Genomic DNA, 19170 nt, shown 5'->3' on the forward strand with positions numbered 1-19170 from the left:
TGAATATGTGAATAAAAATGTAAAATTCACATTATGGACAAGTAATCCCTTCAGAAGTTTTTTTAAAAAATCACTTATTTGTTTACACTAAAAGAGGAACCTGTTTGCTACTTCTGTTTACATCTCTGGGGCTCAGTGACAAGGAGCTCCATTTGCAGAATCTGAAGTGGCCAGGTTTCTTCTATTAAAGCAAGATAAAAATCATCCAAGTTAACTAAAAAAAAAAATTGCAGGATCACATTGACCTGGTTAACATGATTTATCTTTACTTTACAAAGAAGAAATAAACAGTACTGTAGGGCTCTGCTTAATTTTCAGCATTCGTTCTGTATATTATTGAGGAACTCCTCAAGAATCACTTCTATACTCTAATTTCATTTTGAATTTGGTTGCTGTATATTAATATTTTATGTTTCCTACTCATAGTTAACAGAAATGGCAGCCTTTCTGCATTCTAATGCAAAATATTTCCTCCTTATTAATGATCTTTGGAACTATGATAGTAAAAGAAAAATAAAACACAACACTGGCTCAAAGCAATGCATTAATTTTTTGCTTAATGTAAATTATTTTTGTGCTCTCTCAAGAATGAGTCACAGAATTCTTCAGAATAACATAATATTACATTCAAACAGTGAAACTAGCTTTTCTAATATTCATTGTTATCCTCTTTGTTAGCACTGCAAACAAATACTCTAATGAAAACAAAAACAATTTAATGTTTACAAATAAAGGTGGTATAGAGAATAAAAGGAATGCTCTTTGCATTTTTTTATCTTTAGCAATAAGAACCTTGACTTTACTATAAATCACAATTAAGTGTGGCTAAATTGTTGCAAACATAAAAATATCTTAAAGACAAATAAAATTTTAATAATGGCACTTTGAACTGGAAACCTGAATATTATATTAATGGTCACGATCATTAACGAAATCTTTACTTGGTTAACAAATATCTACAGATAATTACTGCTTAGATAGTGATATGTTTTGGCTGTGTCCTCACCTAAATCTCATCTTCAATTCCCACGTGTTGTGGGAGGGACTCAGTGGGAGGTAATTGAATCATGGGGGCAGATCTTTCCCATGCTTTCTTTGTGATAATGAATAAGTCTCACAAGATCTGATGGTTTTAAAAAAAGGAGTTCCCCTGCATAAGCTCTCTTTCTTTGCCTGTTTCCATCCACATAAGACATGACTTGCTCCTCCTTCTCCTTGCCTTTTGCCATGATTGTGAGGCCTCCCCAGCCATGTGGAACTGTAAGTCCATTAAATGGCTTTCTTTTGTAAATTGCCTAGTCTTGGGTATGTCTTTATCAGCAGCATGAAAATGGAGTAACACAGATAGCACAAAATGGATTACTCATTCTTAAAGAATAATCAATATATTAGTTAGAAAAAAATATAAAACTATTTGAATATTCTTCATCAATGATTTTTTGTAATTTCTGACCTTGCTTATGGTATAAAGACTTATGACTTGGTGCCCATTTCCTTGGCAACAGACTTCTTAAAAACAAATTAAACATGCACGGGTATTACTAATTAGTCTATGTGTTTGTGTTTCTGCATTTCTATGCATAGAAAGGCATAGAAGAAAGATTCTATGATAGATTCACTGTTAGATTTATTACTATGATAGATTCATTGATCTTGGTTCAGACCCTATCAACAGTAATTTTAGGGAAGCTAAATGCTTGTTTTAAGTAGAGATATTAAAGTATTGTACTGCAATGAAGAACATAAACTCTGGAGCCACTGAATAGCTCTGATACCATGAGTAAGTTATTTAGTCCCTCTGCATCTCATTTATCTCATGTTAAAATGGGAATAATAGTGGTGCCTACCTCACATGGTTTCTGCAAGAATTAAATTACATAAGGGATATACTTACAAAAGTGCCTGTCATTTATTAAACTCCATGTGATGATGTTAATGATGCAACCGATGAAGCAGATCAGACACCTTTCTCTGTTGGCTCCGTCTTGAATCTCTGGTACATTTTGTTTTAACATGAATGTATTATTCAGTTTCATTTTGTCTAATTATGACTTAATTTTATATTAAACAAGTTGCAGTGGAATGTTATAAAACAACAGAGCTATACCAATGCTGACACTGCTGGGAAATTATTTTATAACAAACACATCATGTAGATCCAAGCATACAGATCCTGTGGTATTAAACTAAAGAGCAAATAGTTTTACATTATTTTCTTTATTAGCATTTTGCTTTAAGACTGAGCAATTTTCATTTGCTAGCTTCAGACTAGAGTTATAAAACACCTACAGTCAAAAATCTATTAATTTACTCTATCTTTTCTTCCAAATACCCCAAGTAGGCTTTGCCTGACCTGGGACAGAGGTGTAAAACACTTATTCTCTATTTATTATCCTGTTATCAAATACTTAGGTTGCATATCCATAGATGCAGGAAGTTTTCATATTCTTGTAATAATGAATATGATGTTTTTGTAATAGCTAAAACAACTTCCAATATCAATTTTGAAGTGATTCAATAACCTTAAAAGGCTGAGTTAAGGCAAACAGGTGCTATGGGAAAATAAAAGTAAAAAGAGGGGAAAGGGATGAGACAAGAGGAATATAGGTGAACCCAAGGCAAACATGAGAGTGTGAGTCAGAGAGTCCCACAGAGGACATTTATCAGTGATAGGGTTAGTAACATGTAGAGCCTAAAAAGGGAGAGAAAGAAAAACCAAAACTCCTTTGTCTGTGACAGATTTTATTTTATTGTTTTTCTGGCGATCTTTATCCCTTCTTATCCTGATTCTATTATTTATAGCTGCATTAAAAAGTATCCCAGGCAAGAGGCATTTATTACGTCACCATGTCTGTGAGTCAGGAATCTCATAGTGATATATCTGGGTGATTCAACCTTAGGGTCTGTGTCTTACAAAGTAGCCATCAAACTTGTTTGGGGCTGCTGTCATCAGATGGTTCAACTAGGTGAAGATCTGCTTCTGGACTCACTCACGTCACTGTTGGCTGGCCACAGAAGATCTATTTCTAAACGTACTCATCTAGGTCTCACTTCAGGGCTACTGCATGTCATGGCAGTGGCTTTCTCCAGATGCAAGGGATCTGAGAGAGGAAGAAAGAACCAAAGCACGCAAGATGGAAGCCACAACCGTCTATAATCTAATCTCAGAAGTGATGTCTCATCACTTCTGCCATATTCTACCTATTACAAATGAGCCATTAAATCCAGCCCACACTCACCAAGAAGGTATTACACACAGGCATGAATTCCAGGAGGTGGAGATTGTGAGAGCCCCTTTTAGAGGCCACCTCTAACACTGAATTCAGTACTGTCACTCAAGCCGATCTCAAACTTGCAGGAGACTGGGGAACTCAGGTATCTGTCTCTGTAAAATAATAATGGCATGAAGGAAAAACTTTTACTGAAATTCTATTCTTCACCTGAAAATTCAGAAATTCAACAATGACAATAACAAAAAAACGCCTTCTCCCTTAGAGGGAAACATAGAATTTCTTTGTTAATATTTTAATTGTGACATCTGCTATTGGCTTTAAAATATCTCAACTTCATTGCATTGGAATTTAGAAGAAACAAGATGGCAAAGATGTGTTAAGCATTGTTTAACTGGATGATGGATACTTTCTTAGAGAAAAAAAAAGAAACTCAGTAAGTTACCACATCTAACAAACTTAATACTTTCCTAGAATAATGTAATACTCCAGAAATATTTAAAGTTCTCTGTTTGCCTCCAAAATATATTTTCACAGTTGGTTAATTTAACCAGGACCCAAACAAAGATCCACCTCATTGATCTAGCTGAGTGTAGCTTATAGTGTTCTTTATGTTTCTCTATCTCCTATATTTTCTGTAAATTGCTTTTTATATCAAGACATTTGACTGGATTCAAGGTTCAATTGTGTTGGCAAGAATATTTCATGGGCAATTCTTTGTGTTTCCTATTCTATGACATCAGTAGGTGTGTAATGATGTCCAATCAATATTTTTTCAGGAGCTGTTAGCTTGAATAATACATTATAAAATTCTCAATCAATGTTTCACCTAATTACTTTAGCATCATGATTATTTCCCAGATGAATTCTTTCATTCTTTGCTGCAAAATAGTGATTTTCTAATTAGATCACTTATTTGACATCTGTAAGTTAGAATTCTAAAATAATAATTCTTCTCATCTATTTGGTTTCCTTGAAATATAGTTTATACAAGAAAGGCTATTTCTATAGCCTTGATAGCTATATCAAGATATAGTTTATCTATTGATTTTTCACTTTTGTTGATCAATTTATCTAGTAATTTATTTCCCTAACAACTCCTGAAATTAATGAGAGGGTGTTGTGTATCATGGATTTTTATACATTTGATATGTTTACTCCATTGCTTTGGTTATTATAAGCCTCTAGATCTCATGACTCTTTCCCTTTCCTTATTTTTGCTCAGTTGAGCTTATCATCATCTAAGATACTACATACTTTATTTATATCCTTTGTTATCTTTCTTCTCTACTAGAATAAGCTTCTTTAGGGATGGATTTTTTGTTTGTTTACCGTGGTACTTAAGATTTTAGAAGAGTTGCTGATACACCTTAAGTATTCAATAAATTTTTGTTGAAAATGGGTCAGTGACACAAGGCAGTCACCTGCAGACTGTGTGTGTGTGCATGTGTGTGCATGCATGCACCCACGCATGTGTCTGTGTATAAAGATGGAAAGAGAAAGAGGGACACAGAAAGTGAACAAACTATGCATTGTGGCCCATTAACAATTAAGCACAAGATTTGAGCCAAAGATATGACTGTGAAGAAAAAGAAAAATCCGACAAATGAGTTTTTAAAAATATAAAAGAAAAAGAGTGTTTTAAGAAAGAGAAGGAAATGGAATATTGGGTAAAAAAAAAAAAAAAAAGCTAAGAACCTAAGTACACTTTTCTTTTAGTAAAACCATTGAATTTGGCAGCAGGTTGTCAGGGCAGTCCAGGACTGGTTATTTAAGTCTTAGTCTATAGTCACTTCTTTGGCAACCTCATCCAAATCTTAAACTAAATACCGTATATATGCAGATGGCTTTCAAATTTATATCTCTACAAATACTGGAATCCAGACTGATCTGTCCAATTAGTATACTCAACTTCAATATTCCACGTAGATGTCTAATAAATATGTCAATACTTCCAAAGTTGCATATCCGTTTTTCTCCCAACCCTGTAATTAGCCCTACCTATAGAATTATAGGAAAATCTATCCTTCTAATTGATCAAGACACAATTTTTTGAAATATTTCTTAACACTTCTATTTCTGTAGCACCTGGAGGACAGATAAACAGAGTGTGTAGAAATTTAGATATCTACACTAGTTGGATTTCACCATAAAAACATCTCAGTTGTGGAAGGGAGTTTTCATCTTGCCTTGGCCACTTCTCAAACACACCAGAAGAGAGTAGAAGGAAATAGAAGGAGAGAGTGACCCTCTCCACTATCCATCAGAGTCATATGAAGAGCATTTAGAAATACAGATATTGGGGTCCAACCTTGGACTTATTTTCAAAATTCTAGGTATGATGTCCAGGTTTATGTATTTAAAAAACTATTGTCATATATGTATGATATGTAGATATGGATTGAGAATTTGGATCTAACAAATTACCACTTGCTGTAAAACATCAGGCCACCTTCTTCCCATGCCAGGATGATTTTCTCAGCATTGTCCTCATGAAATCACTTTTTAAATCAACATCGTAGACTGGCTCCTTTTTGGACAGTGATAAGGCTAGTTTAGAGAAGTGGCCTTCCAAATTTTTGTTTATGTGGTTCCTAAATGACCTTGAAATATGACGTGGCCCCTCTATTTTTAAATGACATTTAAACATTTGTCATTATAAATACAAATTTGCAAAATGTATATTTAATGTTATGTAACAAAATTTATGTATTGATCGAACATCAAAAATAAGTTAAAAATAAGCTGACAGCTAGTGTCTCCTCATTGAAGGTAAAAATTACAAACCAGTGTGTTTCAAATTTTAATGTGTATAAGAATCACCTGGAGATCTTAAACTTCACCTGTAGCATGGCTAAGAGTTTGCATTTCTAACAAGCTCCAGGTGAAACCTATGTGCTTGTGCACACTGTCATTAGTTGTCAGGCTATAGAGCTCCTGATTGGCAGGAACTTCATTTTCTAGTATTTCAGAAATGTAATTTCTCACATTGACTCCAATATTTTGAATTACTCCTTTGCTTAGTGCCCTGAAGGTGTGTATACTCTGACAGTGTACTCTGGTAAGATTCAAGATGGATGTAAAATACACTTTTCTTTTAAAAAGTAAGAGAAGAGCAACTGTGAAAAGTGATACATCCATCACAGGTTGTTATCCAGTCTGATAAATTTTAGGGTATAATACGTAAAGAAACTGAAGATCAGGAAGTTGATTTCTTTAAAACTCTGTCTACATACCTCTTAGAAAATGTCTGTGTAACACAAATGTACACATAACCTCTCCCTACTAAACACTGTTTATAGAGAGCACAGCATTTGGGTTCAGAGAGGCCAGGGCTCTGATCTGTGTGATTTGGAGCCCCTTATCTTCCTCATCCACAAAGTGGGGATAATAGATTTAACTCATCGGTTATGGAAAGGATAAAAAATATCATATGTAAAGTGCTACACATAGCACCAACCTCATCAAAAGTGTTTCCCAATTAAAATTTATTATTCTTCTGGGAGGGAATTTTAGTACTCAGAATTTGCGACTTTCCATTCACTATCCTTTCTCAACTTATCTCTTATCTTTACCATTTTTGTTCCTGTATCCAACCTAGAAAATTTTTTGAAAAATTCTTCTTATATTGTCCATTTATTTCTCTGAACCTTTGTTCATATAATTCTTTCTAATAGAAGGAACAATTAAATTCTCTCCAACAATCTAAATTTATTAAATCTCAGGGTGCTGGGGACAGCATTCTCTAATTAAATCTGGCCCATGCTGGGAATTCACTCGAACTCCCTTAATACACATTTATTTTTCCAGTGTATTGTGTGTTATTTTCTAAGGATTTGAATACATTACATACGCATATTTGTACCACTGCTAGATTATAATCTCTTTGAGGGTAAGGACTCTACCTTCTGTTTTTCAATTGCTTATGATACACAGAAAAATTCTACTCACATAACATGTTGAACTAATGTTTGAGGAATGAAGAAATAAATTTTAAATTATTTCAGAAATTTCTTGCTTAATTTTTGTCCACAAGTGTATATAGTAAATGTATTTATCCTCCAATTTTTTTTAAATAAACAAAGCCATATTTACCATCTACCAGATAAAATTTCCAAGAGAATCCTTGCCAAAAGCATGCATACTTGGTTTGAAAACTAATGCTGTTTAAACAAAAATTCCAAAACAGATGAACAAATTTGTGTGAATAATGAAAATAAACTACCATATCTCCATAATCAGTGAATTAGGGTAGCCTTGGCTAAAGCCTTTTGCTTCAGAGGTAATTTTTTTTAAAGAAACAATGTAAAATAAACAGCTTTGAGAAAGGAAGAATATAAAATTAATATTTCTCAATCAAGAAAAATTACTATCCCAAATACTATCTGTGAAGAATAATCATTTTCTGGGAAATGGATCTTCTAACATAGGAAAAAAGACAGAATGAAATGTTTTACTTATTTCTGTTTCTGAGCTTCCTTGAAATTAAAAGCCTTTTCATTGTGCCACAAATAATTTGTGGATAAGGGTGAATTTGCAGGTCAATAACAATTTTAAAATGCTATTTTATGTCTGTACTTGTGCTTTGTCTATCAAGGTTCAATAATTAAAAACCAAATAGTGCTGCAACTTTACATATTTTTATCTGCATTATTTATTTTTAGGTAATCTGATTTACCATGTTTTGCCAAGTTTGATTTATTTAACAAACATCTATCTGCTGAGTATCTGCTAAATTAAAGCACTGGTCTAGGGGTTGTCGGGACTAAAGATACATACGGCATGATCCTTCCTTTGCAGGAAAGCCCCTTCAGTTGGGAGTCACAGACATACACTGTGAATATTAAAATAGGAGATATGGGGCGGGGAGAGGTCATGTGCTCTTGGTTCTGGGGCAGTGAGCTGAGTGAGGCTAGGGAATGACAAATGTCTTGTGTTCCTGCTGAAATGGAGGTGTACCAATAAGGAAAAATAACACTATTCAACCTCACTCTTGAGTGACTAAGTCTGTCTCCGATACTAAAGCAATACATTCTCTTTTTTGGACTCCTAAAATTAGCAATTAAGTATAATTTATCTCATTAGTTGACTCAATTGACCTCTCATACTAAAGAGCAAATGTCTCCTCCATTCACTAGAAATAACTCTGGTATTGCAAAAAATAGGATTTATTGTTTGACCTTAACAGAAAATCTTTTCTTTTTTCTCTGGGTGACATTTGGGATAATGATTTGACTTATTCTGGTTTTTCAGCAATTACATTTTCTGATTTAACTTTTTCTCCTTCATCTGAAGTTAGAAGAGATAGTAACTTTTCACAGGACTCTAACTTCAAAACAGGTGGTTTAGTTGTCAACTATTAAAATTGATTATACCAATTTAACTACTATAAACAGAGACTGTAAAACAAAAAGCCTCAGACAGAACACAGAATTTTTAATTTGGAAAGTTGCTGCTACATTAACTTGCTATGTAACTGTAGCATGCAAAGCCATAACGTTTGCACAATAGGTAGTTTATTACTCTCAAGTTGAGAGACCAAAAGTGGAGTAACTACCCAGTTGGTTATTTGCAGAGTGGTGCGGAACAGTATTTGTTACTACTCTTACACATTCTCTTGTTTACAACCAAAAAGAAAGTAATTGCTGCCGTAAAACTCAGTCTCTCACAATCTGGAAGGCCTCTATAAACCTTGGGAAGGACAAATGTGTTTGGACCAGGTGTCGGTAGTGCTGTAGAGTGAGTGTTGGCCATCCAATTTAAGTAGGTTATTGATATTGAATGGAAGTGGCTTCTTGTTGTAAATGCCCTTTACCAATTATGGCTGTTTACCTGAGAAATCAACAGACATACCTGCTGTTGTATTGCCCTCTTCCCTCCTGAATTACTTTTACTGCGTATCTGCTTAGTCCAACGGAAAAGAAAAGGAAAATGTGAAAACATTCCAGTCTGGCTTTTAATTTTAAAGCTGCCAATTGACAACCAACATCAACTGGCTTATTTATTTCTTCTAAAGCTTATTTATTTCTTCTAAAGCTAGTTAACAAAAATATTGAATCCTACTCACTTTCTTCTCAGCTTGATAGTCATGTATCTAGTGTGTTACAGCACTGGGTCTGTAATGCAAAGATAAAGTCCTGGTCATGGTCATAGTTTTTCTATAAAACTATCTTCAATGAGCTTTTAACTTTACTGTTTATTCCCATATCAGCTATAGCGGAAATCTGAAGTTAGCTATAATGGAAGACAGTCTCTTTGCTTCTTCTTCTCTCTCTCTCTCTCTCTTTTTTTTTTTTTTTGGCTCTCTTTGATAAGTTTAAAATAACTTGGCCCTAGTTTTTAACATAAAATGCGGTTTTTCAATCAATGACTGGTATAGACACTTGAAAAAAAATTCTGTAAGTTAATTAAAGACTGAAAATAATATATATTCTTGAATTTTGTTATTACAGAGGGTTTTGCCTCCATTAGATATCAACAGAGCTGATCGAGTTTATTTTGGTGTTTCTGTTCAGTGTCAGCTGCTGTGTGTACTGTCTCTGCCTCACGCTAAAACGTTCTCTCCTTCCAGCCCAGTGCCTCCTCTCCCTGACATGTGCTACCACCACCTGCACAATTCAGAGAGTGCTCTTGAGTAACTTGGGATTCTGAGAGATGAGAGAATACCACATTATTTGGAAGAAAACTTTATAGAAAGGGAAGAGGAAATAATACAATAAAAAATAAAAACAATTTATAACTGTTTTAAAAGTTTCCTATTTTATGCCAATAATATCAACTTGCAAGGAAGTTATAATAATGGGTTTTTGTGGGGTATTTATAGGTCACAGATTCTTTAGTTTTCTTACTTTCTATACTTATTATTTGACTTTTAAGGGCCAATTGTCATTAATTTAATAGCTGTCTCATTCACAAATGTAATACATAAAGGGAATTACTTTGAAAATTTATAAATTGCCATGTATAAGAAAATAAGAAAGAAAGGCCTAATTGGTATTTGGATACACCTAGTAGGATCAACTAAAAAGCCAATTCTAACAGCATTAAAGCTTACACAAAAGTTTCAGTCTCTTTATACTAAAAAGTAGAAATGTATTATTGTTATTATTGATATGAGCATTCTATTTCTATCTGGGAATTTCAACAAGCTGACAGGGACTTTATACAAAATAGAAAAACTATTTTTGACATGTGATAATATAAAAGGAAAAATAATAATACTTGGGACAATTTTTAGTAAACATAATGCATTGTCTTATGCTTTTTATTTATTAAACCATCCTACTTTATGAGCCCTAAGATTTATTTCATAACTGGTTGTGACAAATTCAGTTCTCAGGACTCTAAAAGGGTCTTGTGAAGGCAGGAGTACACATTGAGTCCTCACCCTTATACCAAATTCAAATTTGCAAAATGGAATTTAATTATTGCTAATTTATTTAAATAAAATAAAGCTTTCAGAATAAGAGTAGATTCTGGCTTGGATGATGAAGTAACATTACCCCCCAAAAATAAGTAAATAAAATAGTCCTAAATACGATTTAAGTTACCTAATTAATTTGTGGGCTTGTAATTGTAACTGCCTGAGAGGTTCTTCCTGCCCACCGCATAAAGACAGCCCACGGCACTGTAGTAGAGAAAGCATTTAATAGACACGAGGCCAGCCACACCACGTGGGAGATGGAGTTCCTACTCAAATCATCTCATTCAAAGCTCATAGGATAGGGGTTTTTCAAGGGCAGTTTGGGGGAAGGGTAAGGAGTGACCAGGCAACAAGGTGCTTGCTGCTGATTGGTGGGGGCAAGGATGAAATCATAGGGGGTTGAAGCTGTCCTCCTGAGCAGGCTGAATTGCTTCTGGGTGGGGCCACAAGAGTTGGGGGGTTTGTTGATGCAGGTGGAGCCATGGCTGTCAGACATGCAATAAAACCTGGAAAGATATCTCAAAAGACCAATCTACAAAAGTGATGTTATTTGTAGGAGTAACTGGGGAGGTTGCATATCTTATAACATCTGGAATAATGTCTGCACCTTAGCAGGACTCAGGTGCCTCTCCTCCCCTCAACCTGATGGTCTCCTATTAGCTTTACGAAAACGGTTGAATTTTGAACAAGTCTTATTATCATTTAAACTGTAGCCTAAATGTCTTCCAAAATTAGCTTGGCCCAATAGCCCAGAAATAATTAAGGGAAAGGCAAGATGGGGGTTGAGTTAGCTTAGCTTACTGTTGTAATTTTCTCATTGATATAACTTTTGGAAAGGTAGTTTCACTATTCATAATGACAGTTATCTTAAAAGCTAGATTTTCCATCCCATGTAAATATAGGAACAATCAAGTATTTGTCCAGCCTGCGTATTGATGACTTTTTATGATTTTAAAATAAATTGTGATGAATTACAGTGCATTTGATATAATTTTCATGGTTTGCCTGTATAAAATAAATTTTATATTTCCTAGATTCCTTGGGCAGTTTGAAGAGGGTTTTTAAAGAATAAGTTACTAAAATAGTTCAGCAAATCCTTATCAGTGTCATCAAGACAAATGAATATTATTTTGCCTTTAAGGAACTGTGTCCTGAAATAAATAAACATACAGAGTTACACATATCTGGTATTTTCAAAGGGACAATAAGTTAACTATGAAATTTTCACTAGATGACATTTGAAGATAGTATTATATTTTTGTTCTTGTGGTTTAGAATGTTTCTTCTTAAGACAGGTAAAATAGAAAATAAAATGTTATCTGGAATAATTTTTTTTTTTTGAGATGGAGTCTTGCTCTGTTGCTAGGTGCAGTGGCATGATCTCAGCCCACTGCAACCTCCACCTCCAGAGTTCAAGTGATTCTCCTGTCTCATCCTCCCAGGTAGTTGGGATTACAGGTGTGCACCACCACACCTGGCTAATTCTTTGTATTTTTAGTAGAGACAGGGTTTCACCATGTTGGCCGGGTTGGTCTCGAATTCCTGAGCTCAAGTGATCCACCTGCCTCGACCTCCCAAAGTGCTGGGATTACAGGTGTCAGCCACCATGCCCGGCCTTGGAATAATGTAATTTTATTATGATGATAAAAATATTTTCTCCAATAATAATGCTACTTTTTGTGGAGGAGTACATAACTTCTAATGATTATTTCATTTTAAAGATTTGGCCATCTATTAAGCAGATGCCAAGATTTGGGTAGCCAAGTGCAGCAGATCCACTGGTGTTCTGCAGAAGTAACTTCACACATTCAGGTATGGCTCTCCTAAAAGTAATGTGAGCTTGCAAATTTCAAACCAAGGATTTAGGGTACAGGCTTTTCTAGCAATGTCAAATGACACTTGCCCCAAGCTTGGGCTCCCAGCCTTAGCATTATACTCAAAGTATATTTCATATATTTTTTTCCATTGCTTCAAAAGTTTTGGTGTTTTCCAAGAGAATAGAAACAAATTATTTCTATTCTTCATCTTTGTGTTTTTTTCTTGTTCCTAGCACCGAGTCTCTTCAAAAACTTAACACATCAAAATCTTGCTACCTAATTGTGTAATTAGTTCTAAAAGCCGCTATATGATCTGTCTCTTTTTACTTTAAAAAGTTAACAGATTGAATGTTGAGTTGAGGATGATTGCTAGCAGGGTCTTATTGAACTGACACTCAGATGGCAGAGATTATCAGCAGTGCTCACTCATTACTTAAGTGAGGATTTTAATTTCTGTAAATGAACAGTCTATGCATGAAATATAAATGATGAAAAATTAAGCTATAGTACCTTCCTGTAAGGCTAATTAGAAAAACCTGAAGCTACAGTAATGATTAAAACTATGGATTAGTACATCAAGGGAAAATGGCCTTTTATGGTATTTCTATAAATTGAATTTAAATACACCATAGGTTATGGTAAGAACCTCTAAAAATAGAAGATGACTTTCCACATTAAATATACATAAATACACACCAGTGATTGTTAGATGAATTATTCACCACAGTAACAAAATGCATAATATATTTTAAAAAGAAGTCCTACTCCCAAACTTACTAATATTAGTACACACACAGAAACATATGCAATGTTGTATTGATGAGCAATGGGTTGAGTAGACTTAATTCTATTCTTTTGCTCAAATATTATGATAGCTGCGTTTCCAAGATTCCACAAACAAATCTATGTTATTGATTTCCTTTAGTAGATTTTGGAAGACTGAACTCTATTTTTAAAGCTGCCTCAAAGCTCTTGTAGATTTGTGAGGTTTAAAAAAATAAATGTGTATTAGTGCTAGGTAAACTGATATTTTTGATCAATTGGAAGTTTTATCATGGGAATTACTTGATTTTTATGTGTACCCCTCAAAATAAGAAATTTTATTTAGAGAAAAAAGAAATTGGTCAAATATTATTGGGTTGCCGTATTTTAAACCATTTTACATTTAGAAAAAAAAAATCCCAAATGATCATTTTGAAGCAATACCATACTTTGTGTCTTGATTCCTTAGGTCTTAATCATTGTCCATCTTGTCGTTAATTTTTCCTAACACTTTCTATTCTGGCTCTCATACTCTCTCTCTTTACTCTTTTACCCTCAGATGGGTCAGGATTATTAGTTTCTTCCACACATTTGCCATGGAGTACTTGCTCACGCATGGAAGCTGAAAGGTATACTTTTGGAGAATTCATACCGTTCCTTGTACTCTGAAGATTTCCAAGGTTTTGGGATATGTTTTTCTGAATATAGACATGGGCATAAAGTTTATAAGCTTCAGTACTGAAAAATAACAGGGAGTGAAAATATATGATGAAATTAATTTACATGTCTCCATTTACAAGATCATGGCAATTTAATTTCTCTGGGTCTCAGTATCTAAGTCTATAAAATAAGTAAATTGGCTGAAGGAAGTGAGGCTATTAAACCAGATTATTTACATAATTCTATTCAGCTAGAAAATGGTATGCTTTTATGGCCTGGCTTTAAATATGGCCTGTTCTTGATGTTTATTAAAAAAAAAAAAGAAGAAGAAGACAAGAAAAAAATAGAAAACAACTGTAGATTAGGGACCTAATGTAGCTTATTTCTGTTCTATATTGGTTGGGTGAGGCCATATAAAAAATGTATGAGAGCTATATGCCACAGGTTCAGAAAAATCAATTGACAGGATAAGTTAGAGTAAAGGAAACAAGTGGTCCAGTTTCACACTGTAAGCCTGTGATGAGGATGAGCACACGATTGCCTTAAGCACGACCTGGGCTGAAATATTGACTACTGCCTTGAAGTGAAAAATGTAACCATGAATTACTATGGGTTTTAACAGCAGGGGATTTTTAATTGTGAGGAGGTGAATACATGAAAAAGAGAATTATTTATATTTTTAAGAAAAAAATTACCATGGAAGAGAATTGCAGCGGGTCTTAATTATCTTGGTATAAAGAGTTAGTGATAATTTTCTGTTAAATGAAGAGCTACTTGGGCCAAATAATTAGATACCAAATTTAATTATTTCCTTTTCATTGAATTGATGTTCTGTTTTGGTGTCAATAACCAGATTTGGTTTATATTAAATTTAAGCACGATGTTGTTAAGTGAGGTGGAATAGAATGAAATAAATTCATCCTATATAACGTATTTTACATTATGGAATAAATCAAGGCAAGGAATCTTAGAATCATTTCATTGTTATGGTTGTGGGGATATCTAGCAACTTCAGGTTCGTTTAATTTGTATTTCTATTAGCAGGAAGGACAGTGAACAGGGATGTATAATTAGAAGGGAAAATTCAGAGTTATATCAGACAAAACAGCAACAGTCCTTCTCTGTGTAATTTTTGGGATATCGGTGTGGATTGTACTGGATTTTACAGAACATGAAGAAAAACTGGTAACAGAAACATGAAACTTTAAAACATTTGATTACACTTTCGAGTTTCAAATTTTGACTCTACCTTTATAAGTACAGATGTAAAAATAGTCCAAACAGAAACCACAAGGTGTACAACAGTGTGATTATTATCTTTTGTTTATTTTTAAACAAGAACACATAAAATTGTGTTGACTTACATATTTTTAAAATGCAAGAAAAGATTAATAGAGTATAGCAGGTAGCAGACTTTCACTTTTCATTATACTTTTATTTGCTGTCTGCAGTCTCTAAACATTAAAATTTTTACTATGCTTTGATATATACTTTATGCTATAACTTCCTCCCAAAGATTCACAATGTACATTAATAAGAATTCTGAGTAGGCCAGGCACAGTGGCTCATGCCTGTATTCCCAGCACTTTAGGAGGCCGAGGTGGGTGGATCACCTGATGTCAGGAGTTCGAGACCAGCCTGCCCAACATGGCGAAACCCCGTCTCTACTAAAAATACCAAAAATTAGCCGGGCGTGGTGGTGGGCGCCTATAATCCCAGCTACTTGGGAGGTTGAGGCAGGAGAATCGCTTGAACCCAGAAGGCAGAGGTTGCAGGGAGCTGAGATCGCACCACTGCACTCCAGCCTGGGCGACAAGAGTGAAACTCTGACTCCAAAAAAAAAAAAAAGAATTCTGAGTAATTGTTTGTTAAAGATAACTTTAACATTTGTTTAACTAAACAAATCAACTATTTACCTGTATTTCTTAAGTAAAAACACTTGGGAAAATGCTATTCTTTATAGTACCTATATAACTTGCAAGGAAAATGCAAATCATTATCAAATATCTCATTGGTATGAACAATCATATTTTACAAATATTGCTCTGAATCCTGAATTACTCAGTTGGAGAGGAAAGTAGGTGGATGGATGGATAAATATTATAGATAGATAGACTATTAATAGATAGATAGTAGGTAGGTAGATAGATAGATGATAGACGACGGTAGATAGTAAGCGAACAAAACCCCAGCTTATCAAATTCACTTTGTAGGTTGATACAACCTAAGTGACAATGAACAGCAGAAACTGGGAAGGTAGTTTCACTTAATGCTAACATCAAGTTATATAAATATTCTCTGAACATCAGATGTATCTCCTGAGGGACAATATATACAACATACACACACTCACACTCACATTCAAGTTCTAGCAAAATGAAAAATTAGCCTAGGCTATTGACTTCCTCACTAAAACACAACATAGCAGAGGCTAGAGGAGAGACTAGGACCCATTTTTAGCAACTAACAACATGCCTTTTAGGAACTCAAAAGGACCACAGATTCTGAAGGAGAAATAAAAAAGAGCTTTCCAGGTGTGTTCTTTTCTCTACCCATCACTCTGCCTGCATCAGTGTAACATCAAGACCACTCTGGGTCTGGCTGGTACGGTTCTACCACAAGAGCAAGTAATTAGGCATCCTCACAATGTTCCCCTTTCACCCTCTCTCTCACAACTAGGAAACTGTATCAGTGAAAAATGGTTTCAAGAAAACAACAGAGCCACAGCCAGCACATCTGAAAGCCCTGTTGTAGATAAGGGAATCCTGGAAGAGAAATCGAGTAGATTATGACCAAGAAAGCCCAGAGGTCAATCAAGAAATTCTCTGCCTTGAAATGTGTCCTCAATTCCCCTCTACATATTCACCCCTAGGTGCTTATGCTAGGGCCTAGGTTTTTATCTCCTCCCTTAATAATCAGTATTAGTAGACAACTGATGGTACCAAGTATTTTAAAGGTGAGCTCACAGTGAAGTTTTAGGGAAACCACTGTGAAAGGAAACAAAGGCTGTGAATAACTCATTTCAGAGGACAGGGATAATAGATACACACAGCAGGATGGGAAAGAGGATTGGAAACATGAAGCCAAAATTGAGAGTTATTAAGAAGAATCTATTAGAGACATAGGTTTTGAAGAGATAATTTTTGACATAAAGAATTCAGTGAATGGGTTTAATAGCTGACTGTATTTGGCCAAAGAAAAAAAATTAGTGAGCTAAAAGGCAGTTCCAAGAAGTTTCTCAACACAAAGAGATATAAAAACAAATAAACAAAATAAATAAAAATGGAGCATAGAAGCAGAAATTTAACCATCAGCTATGAGAAGACCTCAGAAGCAGAAGTACATGAAGGGAACAAAATATTTGAAGAAATAATAAATGATAATCCATTATCCTCAAAAGATAAGAGATCCCTGTTTGAAAATGTACATGGGAGCCTGCAAAAAGATAAACAGATGTGCAGTAGGCACATAAGAACATCAGAGATCAAGATGACTTTTTTTTTTTTTTTTTTTTTCTGGAGACAGAGTCTTGCTCTGTCACCCAGGCTGGAGTGCAGTGGTGAGATCTTGGCTCACTGCAACCTCCACCTCCCGGATTCAAGGGATTCTTCTGCCTCAGCCTCCCCAGTAGGTGGGACTACAGGCGCGTGCCACCACACCTGGCTAATTTTTTGTATTTTTAGTAGAGACAAGGTTTCACTGTGTTTCAATCTCCTGACCTCGTGATCCACCCACCTCGGCCTCCCAAAGTGCTGGGATTACAGTTGTGAGCCGCCGCGCCCAGCTTCAAGATGACATTTAAAAGAATATGAGAGAGAAACATAGGTCACTGCAAGTGATCACTGATGAGAAATCAGATTAATATCAATTCTCTCAAGGCAATGAAGTACAAAAATATAACAAATTATTTTCAAATTGTTGAAGAAAAATAAATTTAAACCTAGAATTTCATTTTTAATTATTTAAATGTGAGCCAAATAAAAATACTTTAGGTTTACATGGACTCAGATTTTTTACCATGAAAAGACCTTCTCTGAGAGAACATTGAGAGACTATATTACATTTAGAAGATAAGTCAAACTAGGTAAAATGCATTAAAATATGAGAAGTTTAGGTATAGAACTTACTGTCATTTATTATTGTCTGAGTAAACAATTTCTGACAAATGTATACCCATAACAATCTGTAAATAAACTTCACATAGTATCTGCTATTTGAGAAAAAGGATATCAAAAGCTGGTGAAAGCAGAAAAAGATTCTCTTCTTGTTTCAGATTTGGACATACATATAAATAAGCGTTAGATACTGTTAAAAATAAGATAAAAATTTATAAGTACTTAAAATACAAATGTATAAGATAAAAATGTATAAATACTTACCACAAGAAAACAAAGTACTGAAGAAAACGTGTCTATCTAGTATGAGGCCTGAAAGGCATGAAGACATGAAAGGGAAAAGAAAGTAGAATGCAGTGAATATTAAGAGATAAATTAGATAAAAGAAAAGGCTAATAGTAATTATAACTATGTAAATGGTTAAATTAACCAATTAAAAAAGTAATAGTCCCATGCTGGTTAAAATTTAAGATCCAGAAATACATTTTTAAAAGTGATATTTCAGATATAGTTACCCAAAAGACATACTTAGAAAATAAAATAGGTCAGAAAGGTTGCCAATAAAGTCAGGAAAAAAGTACCAGAAAAAATGTCTTTCAAGAGATAGTCATAAAATGCATTTTGATATCAAACAAAATATAATTGAAGGTGAGATATATCATAAGAGCAAACAAGTTTTCCTCCCTGATGAAGGGTTGTATGCCCCTATCCACTGTTGAGCATTTCAGCCCACGATACTTGCATTGATGGATGGATTGAGTATATACATTTTTAGAATATCTGTGATACTTCTGAGCCAAAATATTAGGAACCTTTGTAGTGTGTTGCACCATTTTTTTTTCCTCTGATATCAGTACTGTCTAAGACACGGGCTATTCTGGCCAGGTGTAGAGGCTCATGCCTGTAATCTCAGCACTTTGGGAGGCTGAGGTGGGAAGATTGCTTGAGTTCAGGAGTTTGAGACCAGCCTGGGCAACACAGGGAGACCCTGTCTCAACAACAACAACAACGACAACAACAAAAAGCCAAGCATGGTAGCACATGCCTATGGTCCCAGCAACCTGGGAGGCCAAGCTGGGAGACTCACTTGAGCCCCAAGGGTTGAGATTGCAGTGAGCCATGATCGTGCCACTGCACTGTAGCCTGGGTAACAGATTGAGACC

General features: G+C 34.7%; 1 long non-coding RNA gene across 2 annotated transcripts; it reads right to left on the reverse strand.

Annotated features, from left to right (window-relative positions):
* Window positions 1–2807: 2807 nt before the first annotated feature.
* Window positions 2808–18318, reverse strand: LOC109026563 (uncharacterized). 2 transcript variants are annotated; one of them, XR_008678966.1, is made up of 4 exons: window positions 18272–18318; window positions 9298–9346; window positions 3240–3385; window positions 2808–3101 (listed from the first exon to the last, which is right to left on the reverse strand). It is a non-coding gene; the product is annotated as an uncharacterized lncRNA (long non-coding RNA). The 2 variants fall into 2 exon arrangements; XR_002005574.2 differs by lacking the exon at window positions 18272–18318 and adding an exon at window positions 10781–10917.
* Window positions 18319–19170: the final 852 nt, after the last annotated feature.

The sequence above is a fragment of the Gorilla gorilla genome, chromosome 3, assembly GCF_029281585.2.
Source record: "Gorilla gorilla gorilla isolate KB3781 chromosome 3, NHGRI_mGorGor1-v2.1_pri, whole genome shotgun sequence".
NCBI classification, from domain to species: Eukaryota; Metazoa; Chordata; class Mammalia; order Primates; family Hominidae; genus Gorilla; species Gorilla gorilla.